Source organism: Manis javanica, chromosome 2 (genome assembly GCF_040802235.1).
Source record: "Manis javanica isolate MJ-LG chromosome 2, MJ_LKY, whole genome shotgun sequence".
NCBI lineage: Eukaryota > Metazoa > Chordata > Mammalia > Pholidota > Manidae > Manis > Manis javanica.
The window spans coordinates 72,532,556-72,560,497 of NC_133157.1; the positions used below are offsets into that span (position 1 = coordinate 72,532,556).

The following is a 27,942-nucleotide window of genomic DNA, read 5'->3' on the forward strand; positions in this document are numbered from 1 at the left end:
CATGCAGTATTTCATTTCCCTCAGACCAGATGCTGCCTCCTGGCCTCCCAGGCCTTTCCCTCAGCTCCCAGCAGCCTCCTGCCATGGGCAACTTGCCCAGGGTGGTGGTCAGCCTCCCCCCGTGGAACCCAGCCTGTCTTTAGAGGAGGAGAGATGCAGTCATTAAAAAATTTTAAAGTGCCATGTGTAGCTACTTCTCTGCAAAGCAATGAAGTTGCGTGTTTATGAAGAGCAGCTGGGAACCTCAGCAGAGGCCACCTGGGCCACAGGGACTCCCGAGATCGAAGAGTGCTGCTGGAGAGAATTTGAAGCTTCATAATTTCAAAGCTTGGCACTTTTGGAAGATCAAATATTTCCTTTTCTCTTGCCTGCTTTCCTTCTTTGGATGCCCCAAACAACAAACACAGTTTTTTCTTCTTGGAACAAATGACGTTTAGAGATGAATCTATAATCATCAACCCTTTCGGACATCAGTTTTTTATTAAGGGTCAAATGGAGTGGGGTGAGCATTTCCAGAGGTAACTCACCAAGGAAGGTGGTGAATGAGCATTTTGATAATCAACCACAAGAGTCTGAAAAGGCAAGAACTTGAGTGATTCTGCAGGGGATTCCAGACGTTGCTGTAATTGCACACTGGGGCACGTGCACACCGAGGGAGCCTTTTATTTACTCCCCTAGTCATCTTTCCTCTAAATGGGCTGAAACTGGACTCTGCTTCCTGCACTATCTCCAGGACCCAGTGCTGTCGAATGCACCATCATGGAGCAGGGTAAAGGGCCACCATTTATGCTGATGGATACTGTTTCCTACTGTTTAGAGGGGAAGTGAGGGATGGGAAAAGAATTGAAAACCACGGAGTGGGTGGCCCCACCCGGGCGGGGAGCAGGAAGAAAATCATAAGAATGTTAGGCCTACTATGGACATCTTGGTGTATGTTTTTGGCTCTTCTCTAAAATACTCAGGGTTGGAGTCCAGTTGGGCAAGGCTTTATTTTGGTCCTTTATGCAGCAAAATGGTGAATTCAGGACATAGACAATTAGCAGACACTTTGTGACTATCTCTAGAGGGTTTCCTACATCTTTTTATCCTTTAGCTCTCTGCTCAGAAGAGTCTTTCCTTTGTTATTGTTATTTTCCTTTTATTTTTTAATCATTTAAGATAAGGACTAACCACCTTCTTTTGGAGGAATAGAGAGCTTTGGTAACAAATTCCGGTCTGCCTCAAAGTCAGGGTGGGTGAGAACAGGGGCCTTATGTTCTGTTTGCTTATCGCCCATTTGGGGTAGAGTCAGCAGTGTGAAGGTGGCAGTGGTTGGCAGTGCTCCCCAAAACATATTGACTCTTTAAATGTGCCTTCCCTGGGCAGGTGCCCCTCTTTTCTTCAGCAGCAACGTTAAACTATAACAAAACCTGGATTTGAACACAAAGACTTTCCCCTGGGAATTTGCAAGCCTCATGTGTTCTGTTTATTGTAGCAGTGTGAAATTTAACTTTCTGAGGAAGAGACATGCAGATCTCTGTGCTTTACTTCAGTAAAAAAGATAACAGTTACAATTTACTAATCCCATTTGTTTCCCATAAGACAGGGGAAAAACTACTAATTTTATAGACAGCATCCCATATTTCATGGGCTGTACTGTCATTGACTATGAGAACCACCATTATTTCATAGATTGCTAAGAGAGAAAAAGCGTTATCAATTAAATTTACATAACGTTTTTCTCTGAGTTTTTCTTTTCTTATTGAAAGAGCTGTTTTTGAGTTTTTTAGATATAGATTGTTATGATACAGCAGTCATGCACATTCCTTAAAAAGGAAAACAAGCAAATTAAGTTGGTTAAGGTATTTCTAAAACTTCTTTACATTCAGACTCTGTCTTTTCTGAAAACTTTTTGACTCAAAGCAGTAGGTAGTGTGATTTTCCACACACTCTTGTCTTCTGTGGCATCAGGAGCATCGGTGATGTGGCATTGCTGTAAAACCATCCTCCATCCTCTACACAATTTCTTCCATCCACTGATATCCATCCTAGAACTTTGGATGCATGAGCACAGCCTGACAGCTGTGTCCTGACTGCTGCCTTGCTAATGGAGATTGGGAGGTCCCTTCCGTTTCAGAGATGTAAAGTGTGGAGGGAAAATCTGTATCTTAGAAGTGACACCTTGCTTTAAAAATGGGGATTGTTAAAGGTCTCCCAAGGACAATGATACTTTGGGATGGATGTGTAATAAAATTTTGTATTTATATGCCATGATACCCCAATCCAACTGTAGGTATCACTTATCCATCTATCCATTCGTGTATCTAGTCATACAATATATTTATTTAAGGCTCACTGTATCCCAGGCTACTGAGAGTACAAAGATAACTTATATAGGGTCTTGGCCTTCATGAAACCTGCAACAGAAACTGAGAAATACACTTAAATCCAAGAGTTACAATATAGTATGATCAGTGAAACAATAGGGATTTCTAGTAGGTGCTTGTTACATGGAGTGCAGAGACCAGCTCCACAAACCAGCTGAACCTGAGTGAAGTGGATGAGGAGTGTAGGAAAAACAGAGGAAGATACAAGAAAAACACAGAAACCAAAGCTGGGATCAGGAGGTTCACTGCCTGCTGATGGCAGACAAGTGACCCAGTTTATTTTCTGAGCACTATTTATATATGCAGGCTCATAATAATGTCACTTCCAGACTGATCTCATATCCGGTGTAGTCACTTCTGTTTCTGGGGATTTCACTTCCAGTGATATCACTCCCTGGTGCCCGGATCTGGTGATGTCACTTCCAGTGTGACATCATATCTAGTCCTACACAATGGAGAGTAACAAAGATCTTTGCTTAGGAGGGCTGAACAGAATGGACAAGTAGATCTGCTATTGAGATGGGGCAAGGACATTCCTTGGTAGAGTAAACAGCCTGCCTTCTTTACAAATGAGGTTGACACATTTCTTAGCCACACTGCACTCAAGTAGAAAGCATTGCCTAATTAAATCTACCACTGCCCATCTCTGATTGACTTACTGTTGGGTTCTTTATGATGTAAAGACCTATCACTTTTGTGACCTCCCCAGTTTTGTGGAGAACTGTATCCTTAAACAGGAGGCATCCTGCAATTTCAATAGCAGACCTATAGAAATCAGAGAGGAAGCTGGAAACGTGGGCCAGAGCTGACAGGGCTAACTGAGCTGTGCAGCTGGCCCCCAAAGAAGCTGACCTGCAGTGCACGTGACTCTAAACAGTGGGTGTGGGGAGATTGCAGCTGACACTAAGGGATGATAATAATATTTCCTGGGAGACACACTGTATGACTAGACAGCCAGCAGCATTTTCTTTGTAGTGATATCCAGTCAACAACTGCAAGGGAAAACAGGTCCTTCTTTTGAGCAAGGGAAGGAGTTACACTGCAGTTGTAGAGGCTCCAACATGGGAAAACTGGAACATACTTAAAGAATCAGGGTAGAAATCAGTCTTGGTATATCCCAGGAGGACTTAGAAATGATGTTCAAAGGGCCCCCTGAAGTCAGTAGCTCACCCTAGGCACTCAGACTTCATGATGTAAGACTGATTCGAGACCCTTTCCTCTGCCTCCCACCTCTTCCTTAGGGGAGAGGATGCCCCTAAGAGACTCCCAGACCTACTCAGCATTGGTCCAGAGAATTCCTTGGGTAAAGATACAGGGAAGATGCCTTTATCATTCACAGCTAGTGGGGAGAGACACATTTGTCAGAGGGACTTGAGATCCCAAGGTGGTAAATAACTGCCAGCATTTACTCAGCTACATGGTGGTGCTGGTGGGAATGGTGGTGGTTGTAGTGGTGACAGCCTCTGGTTTGAACCCAAGCTTTCTTATTCCAGATTCCTTACAAGCCACATGAATACATGAAAGGAAGGGAGATTACTTTCCCTTGGATTTAGCCCCTGCCCAAAAGGCAAACAGTTTCTTCCCAAGCTTCTTTCCCTGTCAGAAGAATATGGACGGAAGATTGGTGGCTGCAATGCCACTTCCTTACCAAGAGTAGGACTTATTTTTTCTGAGTCTTTCTCTCAGTGTCTCACAATTCAATAGTAGGTGGGGCCATTGTATTAGGAGCAGATGAAGACAAGGGACTAATGTTTTCTTCTGCTTCTGATGGCCATTTTCTCAAGGCAGCCCTTTGTTCACACTTAAAATTCCTGCACTCTTCCCAGGAGTTTTCTGTTTTCAAACAGTGGGGCTACCTGGCCATGGCTCTTGGTCCACCAGATAGCACCAGAGCCTTCCCTCCATAAGAGGAAGGCATTGCCAATTTCCTTTGCTCTCTTTCATCTCACATCATAGCATTATGTCAGTCAGAGAACCCATGTAAGTAGGGTGTGGGGAGCCTAAGCAACTGAACAGTGGGCATTGGTGGTAACTATATGACTTCAATTTTTTTACTTCTTTCTTGTTTACTTGACCTTGTCACTGGTATGTATGTTTTAAAATAAACTGGCTTCTTGGGGATTGGATTAAAGATGGCGCATGAGAGGTGAGACAGAAACCTCCTCTCAAAACCACATATAATATGAAAATATAGCAAATACAACTAATCCTGAAAGAGAAACAGGAAAGAAGGCTGCAGCAGACTGGCTACACCTGGGGAAACCAGCAGACTTCAAGGAAAAGGGAAAAGTACCAAAGCCGTGCTCTGGAGGAATCCAAGCCCTTCCCTCACCCCAGCTCACTGAAGGGAGAAAGAGAAATGAATTGGGGAGCGGGTGGAGGCCTAGGACTGCTGAACACCCAGTCATGGAGATCTGCTCTGGGACTACGAACCTACACTACATGGTGATGTGGAGAGTAGTGGGGTTGGAACAGGAGGAAAACTTGGAGAGACTGAGATTCCAGCCGCTTGTTCAAAACATGTATCCATAACCAGCCACTCTGGAACAAAAGAAAGGCAGGCAGTCTGAGACACTTCCTAACAGTGAGGGGGCTGCTAAAGGGGCAAGGATTGCACAGAGCTTCCTGCTCGGGAGAAAGGATAGGTGGAAAAAATTGTTTGGGTGCACTCTGCCCAGCAGGTTGGGAACTTTCAAGAGTTTCAGGTGCTCCATCCCCCTGGCTGGCTATGCAGCTACAAGGCCCTCACTGTGATATGCAGCCTGCTGTACCTTCCTAATGGCCGGCACCAGCTTACAAACTGGCAGCCCCCACCATTGCACCAGGCCAGCCAGAGGGCAGCTCCACCTTTGGCAGCTACAAGTCTAATGCATAGAGGCTCCTCACTGTGCACTCAGCTCACTGGCCCTGCCAGTGGAGGCAGGCACTGCAGCCAGGAGGCATGAAAGAGCTCATTCCTCCTGACAGGCACCAGAGCTGCTCACCTGTGACCCCTGCCATTGTTCCAGGGGCTGAGCAGCTCCAGTGATTAGATCTTCTGAGTACTAGAGGGTGCCAGTTGCAAATATGTCATCAAAAGACCCTGCATCAAACAAAAATCCCACAAATACCAGAAACAGGACCAAGTGAAACTGAACTAGTCAATCTTCCTGGAACAGATTTCAAAATAAAAATCAGTAACATGCTCATGGGGCTACAGAAAAATACTCAGGAACTCAGGAAGGAATTCAACAATGAGATATAAATGTTAAAGACTACAGTATCTGAAATGAAACATACAATGGAGGGATTTAAAAGCAGATTAGATATAGTAGAAGAGACAGTAAATGGAATAGAAATTAGAGAAGATGAATACAAAGAAGCTGAGGCACAGAGAGAAAAAAGGATCTCTAGGAATGAAAGAATATTGAGAGAACTGTGTGACCAATCGAAATGGAAAAATATTCACATTTTAGGGGCACCAGAAGAAGAAGAGAGAGAAAAAAGGATAGAAAGTGTCTTTGAGAAGGTAATTGCTGGAAACTTCCCAATCTGGGGAAGGAGATAGTCTCTCAGGCCATGGAGGTGCACAGATCTTCCAACACAAGGGAACCAAGGAGGACAACACCAAGACACATAATAATTAAAATGGCAAACATCAAGAATAAAGACAGACTTTTTAAAGCAGCTATAGAGAGAAAGAAGATCACATACAAAGAAAAACCCATTGGGCTATCATCAGATTTCTCAACAGAAAGTGTACAGACCAGAAGGGAGTGGCATGATACATTTAATGCAATGAAGCAGAAGGGCCTTGAACCAAGAATACTCTACCTGGAGAGATTATCATTTAAATTTGAAGGAGAGATTAAACAATTTTCACATAAGCGAAAGCTGAGAGAATTTACCTCCCACAAACCACCTCCACAGTGTATTTTGGAGGGACTGCTAGAGATGTAAGTGTTCTGAAGGTTAAATAGCTGTCACCAGAGGAAATAAAACCACAGTAAAGTAAGTAGAACAATTAAGTACTAAGCACATGCAAAATCAAATCAACTACTCCCAAAGTCAATCAAGGGATAGAAAAAGAGTACAGAATATGATACCTAATATATAAAGAATCTTGGAAGAAGACAAGGAGAAAAAAAAAGAACCTTTACATTGTGTTTGTAATAGCATACTAGGTGAGTTAAGTTAGAACATTAGATAGTAAGGAAGTTACTCTTGGACCTTTGGTAACCATGAATCTAAAGCCTGCAATCACAGTAAGTACATATCTATCGATAATCACCCTAAATGTAAATGGTCTGAATGCATCAATCAAAAGATATAGAGTTACTGAATGGATAAAAAAGCAATACCCATCTGTAGGCCTACAAGAGAGACACTTCCAACCCAAAGGCATACACAGACTGAAAGTGAAGGGATGGAAAAAGACATTTCATGCAATTAATAGGGAGAAAAAAGCAGGAGTTGCAGTACCTGTATGAGACAGAATAGACTTCAAAACAAAGACAGTCACAAGAGACAAAGATGAACATTACATAATGATAACAGGCTCAGTCCAGCAAGAGGATATAACCATTATAAATATCTATGCACCCAACACAGGAGCACCTACATATGGAAACAAACACTAATAGAATTAAAGGGGGAAATAGAAGGCAATGAATTTATTTTAGGAGACTTCAACACACCACTCACTCCAAAGGACCGATCAACCAGAAAGAAAATAAACAAGGAGACAGAGGCACTGAACAACACATTAGAACAGATGGACCCTGCAGACATCTGCAGAACTCTCCACCCAAAAGCAATAGATAGGAAACACATTCTTCTCAAGTGCACATGGAACATTTTCAAGAATAGATCATATTCTAGGTCACAAAAAGAGCCTCAGTAAATTCAAGAAGATTGAAGTTTACCAACAAGCCTCTCATAACACAAAGGTATGAAACTAGAAATAAAGTACACAAAGAAAACAAAAAAGCCCATAAACACATGGAGGCTTAACAACATGCTCCTAAATAATCAATGGATCAATGACCAAATTAAAACAGAGATCAAGCAATATATCGAGACAAATGACAGCAATAATTCAACACTGCAAAACCTGTGGGACACTGTGAAGGCTGTGCGAAGATGGAAGTATACGCAATACAGGCTTACCTCCGGAAAGAAGAACAATCCCATATGAACAGTCTAAACTCAAAATTAATGAAACTAGATAAAGAAGAACAAATGAGGCCCAAAGTCAGTAGAATTATTGACATAATCAAGATTAGAGCCCAAATAAATAAAATTGAGAAGAATAAAACAATAGAAAGAATCAATGAAAGCAGGAGCTGGTTCTTTGAGAAAATAAACCAAATAGATAAAACCCCTAGCCAGACTTATCAAGAAAAAAAGAGAGTCTACTCACATAAACAGAATCAGAAATGAGAACGGAAAAATCACTTTGGACATCACAGAAATACAAAAAATTCTTAGAGAATACTATGAAAAAATTATATGGTAAAAAACTGGACAACCTAGAAGAAATGTACAACTTTCCAGAAAAATATAACCTGCCAAGGCTGACCCAGGAAGAAACAGAAAATCTAAACAAACTTATTACCTGTAACGAAATTGAACTGGTAATAAAAAAAAAAACTAACTAAGAACAAAACCCCTGGACCAGATTGCTTCACTGCTGAATTTTATCAAACATTTAGTGAAGACCTCATACCCATCCTCCTTAAAGTTTTCCAAAAAGTAGAAGAGGAGGGAATATTTCCAAACTCATTCTATGAGGCCAGCAACACTCTAATACTAAAACCAGACAAAGACACCACAAAAAATGAAAATTACAGACCAATATCCCTGATGAACATAGATGCAAAAATACTCAACAAAATATTAGCAAGTTGAATTAAAAAATATATAAAAAAGATCATCCATCATGATCAAGTAGGATTTTCCAGTGATGCAAAGATGGTACAATATTTGAAAATCCATCAACATACACCACATCAACAAAAAAGGACAAAAACCACATGATCATCTCCATAGATGTTGAAAAAACATTTGGCAAAATCAACATCCATTCATGATAAAAACTCTCAACAAAATGGGTATAAAGGTCAAGTACCTCACTATAAAAGGCCATATCTGACAAACCAACAACCAATATCATACTTAACAGCTAGAAGCTGAAAGCTTTTCCTCTAAGATCAGGAAAAAGACAAGGATGCCAACTCTCCCCACTTTCATTCAACATAGTACTGGAGATCCTAGCCATGGAAATCAGACAACACAAAGAAATAAAAGGCACCCAGACTGGCAAGGAAGAAGTTAAACTGTCCTTGTTTTCAGATAACATGATATTGTATATAAAAAAAACCCCTAAGACCCCACACCAAAATACTAGAACTAATATCTGAATTCAGAAAAGTTATGGGATACAAAATTAATACATAGAAATCTGTGGCATTCCTATATACTAACAATAAACTAGCAGAAAGAGAAATCAGGAAAACAATTCCATTCACAATTGCATCAAAAAGAATAAAATACCTAGAAATAAACCTAACCAAGTGAAAGACCTATACCCGGAAAACTATAAGACACTCATGAGAAAAATTAAAGAAGATAGCAATAAATGGAAATACATCCCATGCTCATGGATAGGAGGAGTTAATATTGTCAAAGTGACCATCTTGCCTAAAGCAATCTACATATTCGATGCAATCCCTATCAAAATACCAACAGCATTCTTCCATGAACTAGAGAAAATAGTTCTAAAATTCATATAGAACCACAAAAGACCCCGAATAGCCAAAGCAATCCTGAGAAGGAAGAATAAAGCTGGGGGAATATGCTCCCCAACTTTAAGCTCTACTACAGAGCCACAGTAATCAAGGCAATTTGGTACTGGCACAAGAACAGGCCCATAGATCAATGGAACAGACTAGAGAGCCCAGATATAAACCCAACCATATATAGTCAACTAATATGCAATAGAGAAGCCATGGATTATACAATGGAGAAATGACAGTTTCTTCAACAACTGGTGTTGGCAAAACTGGATGGTGACATGCAAGAGAATGAAATTGGATTATTGTTTAACCCCATACACAAAAGTAAACTCAAAATGGATCAAAGACCTGAATGTAAGTCATGAAACCAAAAATCTCTTAGAAGAAAACATAGGCAAAAATCTCTTGAATATGAACATGAGCAACTTTTTCCTGAACAGTCTTCTTGGGCAAGGGAAAAAAAGAAAAAATGAACAAATGGGACTACATCTAACTAAAAAGCTTCTGTACAGCAAAGGACACCATCTGTAGAACAAAAGGCATCGTAGAGGATGGGAGAATATGTTTGTAAATGACATACTGATAAGGGGTTAACATCTAAATTATATAAAGAACTCACATGCCTCAACACCCAAATAGCAAATAACCCAATAAAAAAATGGGTGGAGGATCTGAACAGACAATTCTCCAAAGAAGAAATTCAGATGGCCAACAGGTACATGAAAAGATGCTCCATGTTGCTAATTATCAGGGAGATGCAAATTAAAGCCACAATGCAATATAACCTCACACCAGTTAGGATGGCCAACATCCAAAAGACTAGGAAGTACAAATGCTGGTGAGGATGCAGAGAAAGGGGAACCCTCCTACATTGTTGGTGGGAATGTAAATTAGTTTAACCATTGCAGAAAGCAACATGGAGGTTCCTCAAAAAACTTAAAAAAAAAAATGCCATTTGACCCAGGTACTGCACTCCTAGGAATTTACCCAAAGAAAACAACTTCTCAGATTGAAAAAAACATATACACCCCTATGTTTATTGTAGCTCTATTTACAATATTCAAGATATGGATGCAGCCTAAGTGTCCATCAGTAGATGAGTGGATAAAGAAGATGTAGTGCATATACACAATGGAATACTATTCAGCCATAAGAAAGGAGAAAATCCTACCATTTGCAACAACATGGATGTAGCTGGAGGATATTATGCTTACTGAAATAAGCCAGGCTGGGAAAAAGACAAGTACCAAATGATTTCCAAAATTTGTGGAATATAACAACAGAGCAAAACTGAAGGAACAAAACAGCAGTAGACTCACAGACTCCAAGAATGAACTAGTGGTTACGAAAGGGGAAGGGTGAGGAAGGGTGGGGGGGGAGGGAGGAAGAAGGGGATTGTGGGTATCATAATTGGTGCACATGGTATTTGTGGGCTCACAGGGAAGACAGTGTAGTTCAGAGAAGACAAGTAGTGACTCTGTGGCATCTTACTACACTGATGAACAGTGACTGCAATGGGGCTTGAGGGGGGGAATTGATAATATGGGTGAATGTAGTAACCACAATGTTTTTCATGTGAAACCTTCATAAGTGTGCATATCAATGATAGCTTAGTAAAAAATAAAATAATAATAATAAATTGGCTTCCCAATGGGATGGAGGTTAGTGGGTGTTGATATAGGCCTTAGCCATGTTACGGAGCCTTTTCTAGAGGAATCCTGATGTGCAAGTATTTTCTAAGATATTTGGTCATTTTTCCTTTTGTATTCTGTGTTTAATACATTCAACATAAAACCTGGAGGAGAGGTGAGAAGTAGAATTTGAGCCCTAAAACCCAAATCAATCTTGAACCCTTAACAACAGCACCATGCATGATCACTGATAAGTATTCAGTCTATGGGAGGACTCAGTAAATATGTGATTTTATGAAGAAATTCAGGTGCCAGTGCATCATTACTATGTTTCTTTATATAGCCCATTATTTTTCACATTTTCTAATCAATTAGTCTAAGGACCTCTTCCACCTTGTCCTAGCAACTAACAATTGCCATTTAGCATGTGCTAATTCAGTTTCCAGACTAGGCAATGACATTTCTAAACCAAGCCATAGACCATTATGAGTTATTTTCATTCACTAGAATCCAAGACAGACAGTGCATCTTCTGCCTTTTGACAGCAACTGTTTGTTTAGAAGAACATTTTCTAGGGTAATGTGGCATGAAAATAAAATTACGACAATCAGAAAGTTTTGCACACTAAAGAGGGGCAGACAATGCCGAGTTGAAAGGAGGCAATGAGTCACACTTCAGTTTGGAAAACATTTCCTAAACACACTTGTAAAATGCCAACCAAAGAGACATTCAGCTAAAGGATAGCCCTTTCATCTGATTGGAATGTTTGGCATGATAGGAAATTATTTTTATATGATTAGAAAATATACTTCCTACATGAAAGAAGTATCCTTTATATTCAAAATTATATAAAAAATGAGATCAATTTTAAAAGGAAATACCGAAGTATTTTGTTCTCTGACAATGTTTTCTTGATATATATATATATATTTTTTTTGAGGTAAAGGTGATACACAATATTATTTTGGTTTCAAGTGAAACAGTGATTTTGACAGTTACCTACATTATTAAATATGGCAATGTCTTCTTAAAGAGTGCCATAAGGTTTCCTTAATTTAAAACAATACCTTGAGTTGTTGCATTGGAGTTAGAAAGATTTCATCTAATGATTTACTTTGTCATTACAGTACAAAGTTGTTGGACCAAATTTACATTTTTTAAAAATTGCAGATAGTTGAAGTCTACCAAGCAATCCCTTTTGTTATTGGTCTAGATGATAATAAATAACTTTGTACTTTTGACCTGTTGTGTGATGTTGTGTGAATACAACATCAGTATACTTTGAATTCAACAACATTGAATACTTATTTAAAAGAGGTCAGGCCTGTGAAATCACCTCTGAATATATAACGTTAATCTACTGTATGGTTTTGAATAAGTCAATTGTATTTGCAAGTCCTTAGTTTCCTCATTTGTGAAATCAAGGGAATGAGCTAGAAGTTCTATCTCTGGTTTATTCCTCTTTCTTTACCTTCGTTTCTCCACTTAGTTTACTTGGGAAAAGAAGTCTGCATTTTACAATACTGACAACAATTGAAACTATTGCATTTCTTCTTTTTACTCAGACACTTATTTCCATCTTATCTTATTGGCTCTTATTTGTAGTAACAATGAAATGTAGATGAAACATTTCATGTTTATGAAATCACTGCAGTTCTCTAACTTATAACAACTTATTACTTTCTATTGCATGGTGTGACTTTTAACAAGGACCCTGGGCTTTAGGATTATGTAAAGGCTGATAAAATGACATTTGCCCTCCACCATGGAGGTGCTATGTACCATGGAAAATCCTGTTATTTTTGTCAGATCATGTTGTGCCAACAAGAAAACAATACAAAACTTAGTTCTCAGACTGTTTGGCTAGGTATGCTGATATGAATGTACATTCTTTGAAATTTCATTTCCATGTTTATAGTTACAGCTGAAACACCTTCCGAGCAATATGTGGTCTGGTTTACACCCTGGGATAGCCATGCTGTAACAGTGATCCATACCTCTCCCATTAAATATGGATGACCAGTTGTAACCAATGGAATATTGCGGAAATTATAGTGGGTCTTCTGGGGGTAGATAATAAAAGACATGTGGCTTCCGCCTTGTGCTCTCTGGAATTATTCACTCAGAAGGAAGTCAGTCACTGTGTCATGAAAATGCTCCAGCAGCTTTATGGGGAAGCACACATGGCGAGGAACTGAGACCTCCTGCCAACAGCCAGCACTGACTTGCCAGTGATTGAATGGGCCGTCTTGGAATTAGATCCTCCAACTCCGGTGAATCCTTCAGATGACTGTTGTCTCAATCATTTTTATCATAGCCATTGGAGATCCTAATGCAGGACCATCCAGCACCCAGCTAAGCCATTCTAGAATTCTTGAACCACAGAAACTATGTGAATTAAATGGTTATAACTATTTCAAGCTGCCACTGGGGATAATTTGTTATGCAGCAGTAGATAATACTAATACACAAGTCAAAAGAAAAATGTAGTGGTTATTAATTTTTTGGTCATTTACTCATGTGTGGGAAAGAAAGATAATGTTCTTTATTTTTCTATAACTCAACTTAATCTCTATTTTAAACCTCATTGTGTCTGATTAGGGGAAAAAAGTAACCTTAATCCATTTGGGAATAATTCAGTAACTTGAGATTTTGACTTAGTTAATTCAGGATTTTTCCTAATACTCTCAGGTGCCTAAAAGTGCCACTTATATTGGGGGACAGTGTCTTACCCAGAGTCATGGTACCAGGAGTGTGTATGGATGTCTTAACCCTAGTTTTTAATAGGTCCTTAGTGGCATCCACTAAAATATTAATGAAAAACGTAGGTGACCGTGGTTGCACTACCAATAGGAGATATAAAGGTGGACTTTCTAGTATTCTTTCTAGGTCAAATGATTTTCACTGTTGTATCAACTCTAATATTTCATTAAAAATCAAGGGGATTGTACAGGGCACCGAGCAAACCAACTGAGTCTCACTTAAAATTCTATGGCTTCTTGTGGAGTTCGAAGGCCAATGCTAATTTAAATATCTGGACTCCTTTGAAAGTTCTTTCCTTTGCTGTGTGTCATGGGATATCCATGAAGCTTTATTAATACTCCAAAGCTATTCTGGAAGGTAGAAAGTAAAGAAGTTACTTCCATGTCAGTTAGTTCTTTAAAGTGAATGATCATTTGGGGTGTTTTACGCTGGGTGATGCCTCTAATATTTTAAAACAATTTTTTTTTACATGCAAATCCCTAGAGTAACTGTCATCATTCCTCCCTCAGTCAGAAGTGAGTGTGTGGGATAATTACTAATAAAACATATCAGTGACAGAAATGTGGATTTTTAACATCCATGGCTGGGGTTGCCATAAGTGAATCACATACTTACATACAGTGCAAGACTTAAAAGTAAATGCCTTTGACAGTCGATCAGGGTAACTACTGCAATATGTCATGTCCCTTCTCATGATATATATCAAAAATGAACAAAATCAGCCCTTCCATTACATCTCATTTGAAGACCTCTACTTCTCAGCCTTTTCTCAGTACTAGAATTTAAATGGCTTTCATCATGTTCTGTGTTCAGTGATACCTCTAAGTTTAGGCCATTTCATCAAAGTAACAGCCTAAGACATGTTCCTGCCGTGGAACTCCCCTTCTATTTTTATCATGGCAAAAGCAATTCACTTGTTAGCCTCTGTAATTCTCATATAAGCTGAAGGATAAAATAATACATTGGGAAGACACCAGTATGAGAAATTCTCTCCTTTTGTAAAGGCTAAAATTCCATGGCCCATTTATTCTTTTGATTCCTCTTGCCACTTCTAAACTTCAGGGTCGTTGTTACTTTGAAAAACCTGAGTCCTCAAACTAGTGGTGCAGTCTGTAGATTTGTACTTTGGTTGTTTATCTTCTTAAGAGTTGCTTTATCATTTTATAGTATTGATTTTTGATTCATTGCATATCTTTTCATATAGGAAAGCATAGGAAGTCATAAAGGAACATTATAACATAGTACAAAAAGTGATGACAGAATAATAATATTCAATCTCGAAGTATGATTAAATCAAAGAAAAATGAAAAAGACCAGTGTGACAGTGAGCCCAACAACCAGGGCCTTCAAATGAGACAGTTCCTATTGTGTTCATACACAACATCAGTTTGAAAAACAAATATAAATTCTGATGTTTGAGGCAAGATGAAAGGCAAGTACTATAAGAAGGACAGTGAGTATAATTACCATAGTAACAAGTGCCACACTGAATAGAGGGAACCATCAATTACCTTGTCCCTTTGAATTTCCTCTGCAGCATTAGAAACTCTTAGTGAAATGTATTCTCAGAGAGAGAGGATATTCTGTTGAAAGTCAGGAAATTCTACTCCAAAAATAAGGACATCCCATCCCCCAAAATAATTTTCTCGCTTGTATTTCAGAAACTTAGAAATATTATCCTGCTTCTAAATATTTTTATTCTCTATTGGCTATCTAGGTGTTGCTTGGAGACGTGGACTTGCTAAGTTACAGTGTCTATAATGGACTCTGTAATCAGAGACTTTCCCTTATCTTGCAAACCATAGCCTTAAAGTTGGCATTTTTCAAATATAGAAGGACATTTTGCCAATTCTATTACTTTCATCATCAGTATCAAAATTATCTGCTAAGTGGCCATTAAGTATTAGTCACCTCGTAAATCCTGTTATTAACCAACAATGCATACTAATTTCGGGTTAAAAATAACTAAGCAATCTAGGAATAGAAGAAAATATTTTATAAAGGTTATTTTAAAATACCTAGAGAGAACTTCATTTAATGGAGAAATCTTGTAAGTACTCCCTTTAAAATTAAGACCAAGACAAGGGTGCTTAGTATCACTGCATACATTCAACATGTACTAAAGGTCCTTGCCAGTTCCATAAGACAGAAAGAAAAAAATTAAAGGCATAAAGATTAGGAAGAGAGTATAAAATGCTCATTAATTTGAAGATTAATGATTTACATTATTTATTAAAATAAAATAAACAAAATGGACATATAAAGTTGATATGCAAACATGAATTGCATTTTTAAATACCAGCAATATTGTTATTTTTAAAACTACATGACATTTAAAACAGCAATGAAAATATCTGAGATCCTTGGAAATAAATTTAACAAAAATTGTTCAGACCCTGTTAGGAGAAATTATAAAACTTTTTGGAAAGACATTAAAGAAAACTGAAATTGTGAAATTTATCAGATATACATATAGAAATACTCAATATCAAGATTTAATTCTAACTAATCTGATCTACAGGTTCAGTACATTCCAAACAAATGAACAAAAACCAAAAAATAAAACCAACCTCAATAGGATTTTGAGAGACACTTGTAAAATTTTTTCTAAAATGTGTATTGTAGAACAAAAAGCCAAGAACAGGCAGTAAGTCACGGGGAGTTGCACCTCCCTGCACCCAACTTACTTTATGTCTTTACTAATTACAGCAGTGTGGTATTGGTGTGGCCTCTGTTACAAGGAGAACAGAAAAACCTAGAAAGCACACACATTTCTCAGTACTTGATCTGTTATAGAATACTAACTGTTTGGTAGGATTGCTGAGACAATTAGTCCTCTATGTGGGAAAGATAAAATTGTGTCTCTATACTATTTATGAGATCATTTCCAGATGGAATAAAGACATATATGTGAAAGGAAAAACTTTAAAGCATTTAGAAGAAAATATAGGGAAATACCTTTTTGACTTTGCAATAAGGAAAAGTTTTAAAAACACATGAAAAAGCCCAAACATCAAACAAAAGATTGATGTTTGCCTATATTAAAGTTAAGAACCTCTTTCAAATAGGACAATACAAAAAGGGGAAAGGCTAACCAAAAAAAAAAAAAATAGGTAAAATATTTGCAACAAATATAACCAATATAAATATATTAGAAGATTTATACATTAAAAAAGAAAAACAATGAAATAGAAAAATGGGTAAATGGCATGACCATGTATTTCCTAGAACAGGAAACCAAAATGGCCAACAAACATTTGAGAAGGTGCATAGCCTCATAAATAATGGGAAAATGCAAACGAAGACCATAATGAAGTGCAATTTTCCATCTACTAAACTGGCAAAAAAAAAGTTGAAAAACTAAGTGTTGGAAAGAATATGGATAAACATTTACTTTATATTTGTTGGTGGGAATGCAAATTAGTAAGAACTCTCTGTAAAACAATTTGGCATTATCTTGTAAAATAAGTATTTACATGTCCTGCAGTCCAGCAATTCCACTCCTAATTATATGCCCCCAGAGAAACTCTTGCATATGTGCACCATGATGGAAATAAGAGAGGGTTCATAGCAGCACTATCTGTAATAGGGCAAACTGGAAACTCTCCAAGGCCCTGTCTACAGGAAAATGGAATCAGGTCATATTCACACAATGGAATACAATGAAACTAGATGGATGAATCTTAAAAACATAATAGTGAGTGAAAAAGCAAGGTCTAGAAGGCTATGTATATTAAAACTACAAAAACACAAAACTAAGCAATATATAGTTTAAAGGAATATATTTACAATTTATGATAAAAATCTGTACAAAGCAAGAGAATGATAAACACAAATTTCAAGATAGTGTTTATCTCTGTGAGATAGACAAATGGGCTAAGATAGCAAAGAATATTGGCAGATGGAATAATTCTGGAAAAATTCCGGTTTTTGGTGAGGTAGAAAGGTTGGAGGAGTTTTTTATTACTATGTTTCTATGTGCCAAATATTAAACAATAATAAAATTTAAGGTCACACCTTATACCAAAAAAATAAAAGAAACATACATATAGAATAATAACATTCAGATACTTCTGATTATATTTTTTGAATTTTAAAAATGAAGAAAGACATTATTCAGCATTAAAAATAAATGAGTTTTAAATATAAACACGAGCAACTTTTTCCTGAACGTATCTCCTCGGGCAAGGGAAACAAAAGCAAAAATGAACAAATGGGACTACATCAAACTAAAAACAAACTTTGTTCTGTACAGCAAAGGATATTATTAGCAGAACAAGAAGGCGTCCTACAGTATGGGAGAATATATTCTTAAATAACATATCTGATAAGGAGTTAACATCCAAAATACATTAAGGGCTCACACTCCTCAACACCCAAAAAACAAATAACCCAAATAAAAAAATGGGTGGAGGATCTGAACAGACACTTCTCCAACGAAGAAATTCAGATGGCCAACAGGCACATGGAAAGATGCCCAATATCACTAATTATCAGGGAAATGCAAATTAAAACTGCAATGAGATATCACCTCACACCAGTAAGGATGGCCACCATCCAAAAGACAAGGAACAACAAATGCTGGTGAGGATGAGGAGAAAGGGGAACTCTCCTAAACTGTTGATGGGAATGTAAATTAGTTCAGCCATTGTTGGAAAGCAATATGGATGTTCCTCAAAAAACTAAAAATAGAAATACCATTTGACCCAGAAATTCCACTCCTAGGAATTTACCTGAAGAAAATAAGATCCCAGATTCAAAAAGACATATGCACCCCTATGTTTATCACAGCACTAACTATAATAGCCAGAATATGGAAACAACCCAAGAAGATGAATGGATAAAGAAGAAGTGGTACATATACACAGTGGAATACTATTCAGTCATAAGAAGAAAATACATCCTACCATTGCAACAAAATGGATGGAGTTAGAGGGTATTGTGCTCAGTGAAATAAGCCAGGTGGAGAAAGACAAGTACTAAATGATTTCACTCATTTGTGGAGTATAACAATAAAGCAAAACTGAAGAAACAAAACAGCAGCAGACTCACAGACTCCAAGAAGGGACTAGCGGTCACTATAGGGAAGGGATTGGGGAGGGTAGGTGGGGAGGGAGGGAGAAGAGGATTAAGGGGCATTATGATTAGTACACATAATGTATGGGAGTCACATGGAAGACAGTACAGCACAGAGAAGACAAGTATCAACTCTATAGCATCTTACTGTGCTGATGGACAGTGACTGCAGTGGGGTGGGGGTGGGGACTTGATAGTTTAGGTGCATGTTGTAATTACAGTGTTGCTCATGTGAAACCTGAGCATAAGATTGTATATCAATGATACCTTAATATAAAAAAGGAAATGAGTTTTATCAATTCATGAAAAGACATGGAAGAACCTTAAATACATACTAGTAAGAAAGAAACCAATGTTAAAAGACTACATACTCTCTGATGCCAACTATCTGACATTTCAAAGATGTGAAACAATGGAGGCAATATAAACAAAAACAGTGGTTCCCAGGAGGTAAGGGGGACGGAAGGATGCATAGAAGGGCACAGAAGCTTTTTAGGGTAATAAAAGTATTGTTAAGTCAAAAATTAATCACTTCTCATTTTTAAAACACCATGTATAGCATTACCTCATCTTTATCAACCAATTTCTTTTCCTCTTTCTATGTAACCTCTGATTTCTTCTATATAGATGTTCATCTGGTAACACTGGTTATTTCTGGTGGTGTTCAAAGTGATTTGTTGCCTTCTTTTTTATACCTTTCTGTAATGTTTGAATTATTTGTGATATATGTTTCATTTTTAAATATAAGAATGAAATAATTACTTGATTATTTGATTATAATTTATTTTTTTTAAATGGAGGAATAAGACATTTGAGGATTTTTCACCCGAGTGGATTAGTTTAGAGATGTAATGTGTAAGACTGCAATATTCTTGAAAGAACTGTGTCTTCATGTACATTTAAATACCTCATAACACTATGCACAGAGCAATGCTCAGTAAATGTTTCTTAGATATATTTTTCTATTTTTCCTCTAGATTTAAGACTAACCAGAGAGAAAACATCCCATGAAATCATCACGTAAGTACTCCACTAAGGAGATTCCCATTGAATTTCATTTACTGTGTCTCCTCAAGCCCAACTTCAGTTTGTCCACAAGTACAAATTGAATCTACACCCAAACAATTATGTATTTGTTCATTAATTCATTGAACAAATATTTATTGAGAACCTTCTATATGTAAGTACCTTGTGCATATAACAATGAGCAAAAGAATGTCCCTATCCTCAAAGAGCTTACATTTTCAAAAAGGAACAGAGACAAAAAGTAAATATACAACTATACAACTTCTCATGGTGATAATACTATGAGAAAACAATACAGGTAACAAGAGGAAAATGACAGGGCAGAGGACATAGGGTGGTCAGAGAGACAGGAGTGGTGTGAGGAGTGAGGAATGGCAATATCTTAGTGAGGATTCTTCCAGACAAAGGTTGGTCAAGTGCAGAGTATAAGGGTTGATAATAGGTGTTGGCCTGAGTGTCGGAATGAGGAGTACCATCTAATGAGATGAAAACAGGTTTGGCTGGCTGGGTGGAACTGAAGTGTATGGGAAATTAAGAGTTTGGTTTTAGATGTGTTTAGTTTGAGATGCTCTTTTGGACATCCAAACTGAAGAGTAAAAAATTGGGTAGGTGAGTCTGGAAACCAAAGTACACGTTGAGCTACATGGAGGTCAAAGCACACGTGTAACTAAGTTAAAAATATGTACAAAGCCAAATATATAGCCACCTTCATGTAACACAGGTTAAAGTAATAATAAATATTGCTCTGTAGTAATCTACTGATTTTGAAATATAAAATAAATTGCAAGAACAGTTTTCTCTTTCATTCTGTGTACAAGAAGAAAAGCCTCTGGCTCCAAGCCATGGTGTGGTTGTCTTTCTGCTGGTCATTTGAAATAGCAAAGCAGGAGCTTGTCAGTAAGGCACTACTGAGTGAATCCTGTGCCTGCTGACCTGGCCTTGCACAGCATCCTGCTATACCCAGTGTTCCTCAGGCATAAACGCACGCAGGTTGAAGAGCACTACACTGCTGGAGCCAGTGCTTTGACAAGCAGGTTTGCTCCTGCAGTGGGTTTTCAATGGAGTCGGGATGAGGAAATTCTGTCACTAGTGAATGATGGTAAGCTATGCCCCAATTAGCGAACGGAGCAAGCCATGCCAAGACTCAGGCAATGGCAACTAGAGACCAGAACATTCCATTCCCTTTTCCTCTTGGCCTTATAGTCTTCAAATGCCAATGTTTCATGTTGTTACTGGTCCCTGGTGCCCTCCCACAGCCTCCACGAGGCTATCCTCCTCCTCTCTGTTGCTCTTGTTCAGCTAATACTAAGTTGAGGGGATCAATGGATTTCAGTTAGGCTCAGCATTGTGATCCCTGATCCAAATCTGCCCTGAACAGTACTTGAGATCTTGCAATCCTGCACCCACTTGCACTGTCTCTCTTTTCCCTTAAATCCACTCATACTCCAAACTAAAACTTTCCAGTGGTTTTCACAATAAAATACTCCCACAAAGCATCTGTCAGGGTTGGGAGCTTTCCTAAAGGTTTGAAAAGGAACAGGGAGGGCGCCCATAGTGCACTACAAAGCTTCGGTCATCTTGCTAGCTTTATCCTTTCTCTTTCCCTCCTTCATGTCCAAGGCCAAATGCAGACTTTACTGTGTTCATAGCAGGTTGCTGTTCTAACAGGAAGTGTTTACCCATAGTTGTAAACATAACATGCTTGCCTTATACTTATGTTGAGTCTCACAGAACTCGCACACATCATGGGTCCACCAGTATTCTGTGTCCGTGGGTACTCAATTATCAAGCAAATGGGGCCCCAAGGAACACAGACACACATATTGTACAAACCCTGTCTGCCTACACATGCTCCCTTGTCCCACAGGACTTGACTTATAAAGCATAAAATCAAAGACAACAAGTTGTTAAGAATTATAAGATGGCAACAGCAGTGCATTAAATCAAGTATGTAAAACCCTTCTGAGCGTGGTGTCCTGTATAACTGCACAGACTGCATGTCTACAAAGCATCCCCTGGAAGTGGATCTTCTGGCCCAAGTCAAGCCTTTCAATGTCTGCAGCCCTGGCTGATATGTAACTGAGCCTCATGAAATCCCAGACTAGAAATACTCAGCCAAGCCTCTCCCAAATATCTGATCCTCAGGAACTGTGAGAGGTAATAAATATTTGTTATGCAGGAAAAATAACTGATGTGTGACTCTCAGTAAAATGCAGACTCACAGATTCTAATTCAGCATCAGTTTGCAGCCCTGGAATATGCATTTTTAACAATAATCCCAACCATCAAGGACGTGCAAATCAAAACCATAATGAGCTACCACTTCACACCCACTAGGCTGACGATATTCAAAAAGGTAGATAATAACAAGTGTTGACAAGGATGTGGGAAGACTACAATCTTCACACACTACTGGTGCAAATTTAAAACAGTGTAGCCACTTTGTAACAGTCTAGAAGTTCCTCAGAGGGTTAAGCATAGAATAACCCAACAAGCCTGTAACTCCATTTCTAGATAATGTATCCAAGAGAACTGAAAACATGTGTTCAAAAAAATCTTCATACACAAATATTCATGGCAGCATTATTCATAATAGCCTCAAAGGGAAAACCCATTGTCTGTCAAAGATGTTTTTTTCAAAGGTAGATCTAAACAGTGGATTATTATTTAGTACTAAAAAGAAATGCAGTACTGATATATGCTACAACATCAATAAACCTTGAAAACATTATACTAAGTGAAAGAACTCAGGCACAAAAGATCATATATTGTATGATCATTTATGTAAAATATCCCAAATAATCAAATCCATAGTGATGGAAAGTTGATTATTGGTTGCCTGGAACTGAGGAAATCAGAGGCAAATGGAGAGTGTCTCCTAATGGGTTGAGGGGGGTTTCTTTGGGGAATGATGAAAATGTTGTAAAATTGGTTGTGTTGATAGATGTGTACCTCTGTGAATATGCTAAGAACCATTGAATTGTACACTTTATAAACAGAGGAAATGCATGGTACATAAATTCTATCTCAGTAAAGCTGTTATACAAAATAATAATCCCCAGATGGCTCTAAGACCAGCAGTCCAATTTTTACACTTGAGAAATGCCACTCCAGGCTTTTACAGTTGATATTCACTTAAAACCAAAAGCTTACCTGTAATAATTCAAATTCATTTTCTTATTATGTTCATGACTTAACACCTTTCTAAAGAGAAAATACAACAGGAGACAAGTAAGGAAAAACTGAGGATAAGACAGATCTTTAACTTCAGTCCGAAATGACTTTTAAGCCAGCCAACTTTCTTAGTGAAGAACCAAAATAATGACAGCAGTAGTAAGAATTGAAATGAACTCTTGAGAAGAGAACAAGTGTGTCAGTAAGAGAAAAAACATTAACAGTTCCTCTCCAGAAGCTGGAAAGAGGAGCTTTAATTTCTCCCTAAAGTGGCTTTTTACTTGTTCCTAGGTGCCCTGTCTAGGCCTGGCCATAGGAGTGTCATTCACTTTGCTTTTTCTCTGAGATTAATTAAAGTCTCTTTTCTTAGCTGGGGCGAGATGACAAGAAACAGGATGCACCTTATAATTTCTGTGAAAGCAGTTTTTATTCTGATTTTGTGTCTGTCAATGCCTACCCTTCTTCCTTTTCTCTGTAGAGAGCACAGACATGGTAATTATTTAATTGCTCATATTCTATTTGTCATATGCAGGGTTTGAGCTCTATTGAAGCTGAAGCTGAGCCTGCAGAGAGAAAAGAAACAGGCTCTGTGCACTGAAGAACTTCCTCTTGAGATATGCAAATCCTCCCTTTCTCCTACAAAGTAGAGAAGAGAAAAAAATGATGCTGTTTCTACTTTCTATTCCTTAATCATAGGATCTGAACTTTAAAAAAATATTGGCTTCTGTAAAATGTATAGCAACACTTGAATAGATATATGTATATATGTAGCAGATACATATGTATATATCTGCCAGCATAGGTATATATTTCCTATATGACTCATTAATTAAGGGTGGAAGAGCTTGTTTTCACTTCTGAGATTCCTTTTTAAACATCTAAGGTGACAAATATCATTTGAAAAAGTAGAAGTCGCAGATCGGGAAAAGAGCAGATTCTCATGATTGTATTATTTGAAGAAAAAAAAGCTTAATCTTAACCCTGAACACCTCTAGGGAGAAACAGCATTATTTTGTTAGCACTCCACCAGAGTATGGCACCTTGCCTGGAACATAGCGGGTCAGTAAATGTTGAACTTTACGGAATTAACGAGAACTTCCTTGTCTCCCCTTTGGCACCTCCTCTTTGTTTCCATCCATCCCAAACCACAGTTCCCCTAGCGGCTTCCAGTACTGCCTGTGTGGCCTTGTCTGTACCGTGACTGACTCCACAGCAAGAAGCTTTACCATAGGGCCTCACTGCGTTTCACTGAGAGCTGTGTGCCATAAATTGCAAGGTAGCAAGATCATTTTTTAGGAATGACTAGAATTTACTGGTGTTTGAAACTGTCTTGCTGAAAGAGGGGCATAATATCCATCCCCAAAGAGTCCTGTTACATCAGTTGCATTTACCTGTAGGGCCTTTAATTTGAGGAAAATTCTTGGGTCCCTCCCTCTTCTGCTCCAGAGCTCATGAGGAAATCTAGTGCAGAGGAGGAGAGAAATAGTTACAGAAAGTAACAAGCCCCAATGATCAGCACACAATACCCAGGAACATGCCCTGTTCATTGGTAAGGTGTGCTGATTTGATCAAGGGTAATGCAGAGAGCTGCAGGGTTCCATATCTCCCAACATTATGGACCCCCAATCAACCTGTTAGCTTTAGGTGCTGTTTGGTAAATGGGAGTTTCCCCCAGAGTTTCCAGCATCTTCCACATGACCTTAGTTCATTTACATACCAATGGATGTTTACCATGGCAGAGCCTCTGGTCAGTCTGGGGCAATGGGTGGAGAGAAAACAGCCATTCTCTCCTCCCCTCCATTCCTGGTATGTAAATGGTCTGGTGTCTGTCACCAGGGACCTGCCTGTGGAATTCCTGCTGGAAGGGGTGGGCAGGGAAGGGAGACCGCATGCCACTGCTGGAGGGGATGGATGGAGTGAGGGCTGGCTAGTGATCTCCAGCGGCCTGTGAGCAATAAAAGTCCTTCTCCCAACCTGCTCTTCCCCTTGTCCTAATTTGGTTTCATCTCATTCATAGAGAACTTGCCCCAGGCAGGGAACAGCCTTCCCCTGCCAGAGCTAAAGTGCTTATAAGCCTGCAGGAGAAACCTTCTTCTTAAAGACCTTTGTTCCTCATGAGGAGGATTCCACAGATGGGTTTGATCTAGTTGAAAAATATGCAAAATGCAGTGGAAGGCATGTTGTGGCCAGAGACTGAGACAGGATCTGACAGCTGCCACCTTTTCTCTCTGCATCAGTTTATAAATGCATTCTATTCAAATGGCAGAGGCCTGGAGATTGGTGACTTGGAAGGACCTCTAACCTCTAACAATGGAAATAAAACACCACCACTTACTTAGAGAATCAAGAGGATTACACTGGAATTTTCAAAGTCATTTCCATTTTTTTATTAATTCACAAAAACATGCTGCAGTTTTACCACTTAATTCTCATGAAATTCTGTTTAAATGAACAGGAATAGGTCAGCAGAGTTTACTAGAAAAAGACCAGCTTTGGCCATAAAAACACACTGCAGCAAGCAAAAACAGCAACAAAGCATGTTTTTACCACCATGAGAACATAAAACCTACTCTAGTCTTTGCGCAGATTTCCATCACGCTTTGGACTGTGCATGAGGCTGGCTCCAGTGTGTTCTTGTTGCTCTTCTCAGAAGGTCTTTCTGGTCTTTCACCTAGAGGCTAGAAGAATTTACCTGATCCTGTCTGAGAGAACAACTCTTAAGAAACAGAGCTGGAGCGTTTAAGACACAAGGAGCCCTTAGGGACCAACCTGCCTTCCCTCCCTGAGGCTCAGTCTCATCTGTGAAATGAAGGAGTCCCGCAGAATCTTTTGGTTACCTTTACCTCCTAAGCCTAATGATGATGATAGCATTATACCTATTAGCTTAACTTTCCCAGTTCATCTTTGATTATCTTACTTCATTCATTATAAAGAAAACTGGTTTTGAGATCAGTAACCTGGGTTTAAATCCCTATTTGGCCCTTTCCTAGCTGTGTGGCCGCTAACTAGTTACTTGACCTTTCTGAAATTCAAATGGCCTCTCCTGCAAAGTAACTATATTAATATTGTGCTGACAATTAGATGAAGCAACCTATACACTTGTATTACGGACTGAATTGTATCCCCCCTAAAATTCGTATGTTCAAGTCCCCAAGCCCCAATACTTAGGAATGTAACCATGTTTTGTGATAAGGTCTTTAAATGGATGGTTAAGTTAAAACAAGGCCTTAGGGTGGTGATTTAATACAATATGACTAGCATCCTTATGAGCAGAGACACCAAGGGTGTGCACAGAGAGGAAAGGCCATGCTAGGACACAGCAAGAAGGAAGCCCTCTGCAAGCCAAGGAGAGAGGCCCCCAGAGGGAACCAAATCCAGCAACACCTTAATCTTAGACTCCCAGCTTCCAGAGCTGTGAGAAAATAAACTTCTGTTGCTGAAGCCACCCAGTCTGTGCTGTTTTGTTATGGCAGCCCTAGCAAACTAATACAGCTCACTGCAGTGGCTCTCACATCACACTTTTCAATAAACAGTCACCATTACTAGCACTCACCAAGCAGTGAGTGCCTACTGTGTGCTCGGCTGGGGGTTGGAGAGGGTGGAGAGTGATAAACACAGCCACAGACCCTTTCTAAAGAACTCAGAGTCTGTAGGGAGATAAATATATTAGCAATTAATACAGTGCAGTGTGATTAATACTATCATGAAAGCATGTTCTTGTTTCCTAATTTTCCTCCTTTCCTATACAATTTAAGTGTTATCGTTATTATATCAGAAGACCCAACAGATGCTAATTAGTCTTTTCTTGTCTATTCTTTCCCTGGTATACATGAGCCCAAAGGGATTTCCTTTTCTCTTCTTGGGACCACTGGATTTCTCACTTCCTTACCTTCATTATCAGGGATTTTCTTTGTAATTTTTAGATCCATCACTAACTTGGTTACTGGTTGCTTGAAGTCATCTGCCCAGACAATTTCAATTATTCTGAATAGCATCCGAACCTTTCCATTTGATACAACTAAACAATGGCTTTCCTGGCCCCTCTGTTGCATCAGGTTTCCATGACAACAAGAGCTTCCATTGATAATTTTAACTTCTGCTGCTCTGAATTCCAAGGTGTTTTCCCCCTTTCTCCATTAGTATACTTCACTGCCTTATTGTACTGTGGGTTGCTCTGTAACTTTCTCTGATCCTAAGATAGAGGTGTTTTGCATATGCAGGTGAGGTTCTTTTTAAACATTAAATTAATTTTACCTTAAATGGGTCATTTAGATTCTTGACAATTGTCAACAGATACACAGGAATCTGCTCACTGAACTTAGCCACTCTCCAACTTTTGCACACTCCACAGTCACATTCACATACAAGGATAACTGATAGGTGTCACAATGGACATTAAAATTATGACCCATTTTGTCACTTAGGAAGGGTCTGTCACATATCCAGGAAAAAAATCTTGTTTTCAGCACTGTGTGACTTATCTATAAGAGAATTGTTGTGGACTGAGAAGCCCAGAATGTCTCCCAGCTCTGAAACAGTTTTTTTCCCCACTCTCTTTCTAACTGTAGTAACAATTTTTAATTATGTCTCATTCTGGAAAGTTGAGAATGATCTTAGTTTAATGGTTTTCCCAATAAGTCCCACATGAATTCTATAGCATTTTTTGCCTCTTTGGTGTTTTCACATGTATTTTGTAGGATTAGTAGCTGAAGGCACAGTGCAAACTGAAAAATCAAAAGAGCAACTGTATCAATTTTTAGGGTGAGTGGAGAAAATCAAGAACTAAAAAAAAAATAGCAAAGGGCCTTGAAGCATGTACATATTGTCAAAAAATGTAAGAGATTCCATTGGATTCCTTCCAGTAGCAACACAAAGAGAGGCATGGAGAGCCAGAGAGTAAAGGGAACTGAAGAAGTAAATCGAAGTTGACAACCAAAGGGAATTGTCAGTAGGAAGTATTCTTAGTCACAACTTCTGCTTTCCATGACTTTTCATCTTAATTGTGGACTCATGCTCTCTAGCCTTAAGGTATTAGCCACATGTGACCCACGTCAACCACATTCCTTTATCTCTCCCTATATAGTCACCATGCCGCTCAAGTTCCTCTTCCCCCACCATTTACTCCTCTCA

At 38.7% G+C, this 27,942-nt stretch overlaps 1 long non-coding RNA gene across 2 annotated transcripts; it reads right to left on the minus strand.

Moving 5' to 3' along the window:
• Positions 1-463: 463 nt before the first annotated feature.
• Positions 464-27,744, minus strand: LOC118967066 (uncharacterized). Of its 2 annotated transcripts, XR_012127760.1 has the most exons (5): positions 26,702-27,744; positions 25,383-25,483; positions 24,204-24,273; positions 22,792-22,842; positions 464-2,811 (listed from the first exon to the last, which is right to left on the minus strand). It is a non-coding gene; the product is annotated as an uncharacterized lncRNA (long non-coding RNA). The 2 variants fall into 2 exon arrangements; XR_005053829.2 differs by having other exon boundaries at positions 24,204-27,744.
• Positions 27,745-27,942: the final 198 nt, after the last annotated feature.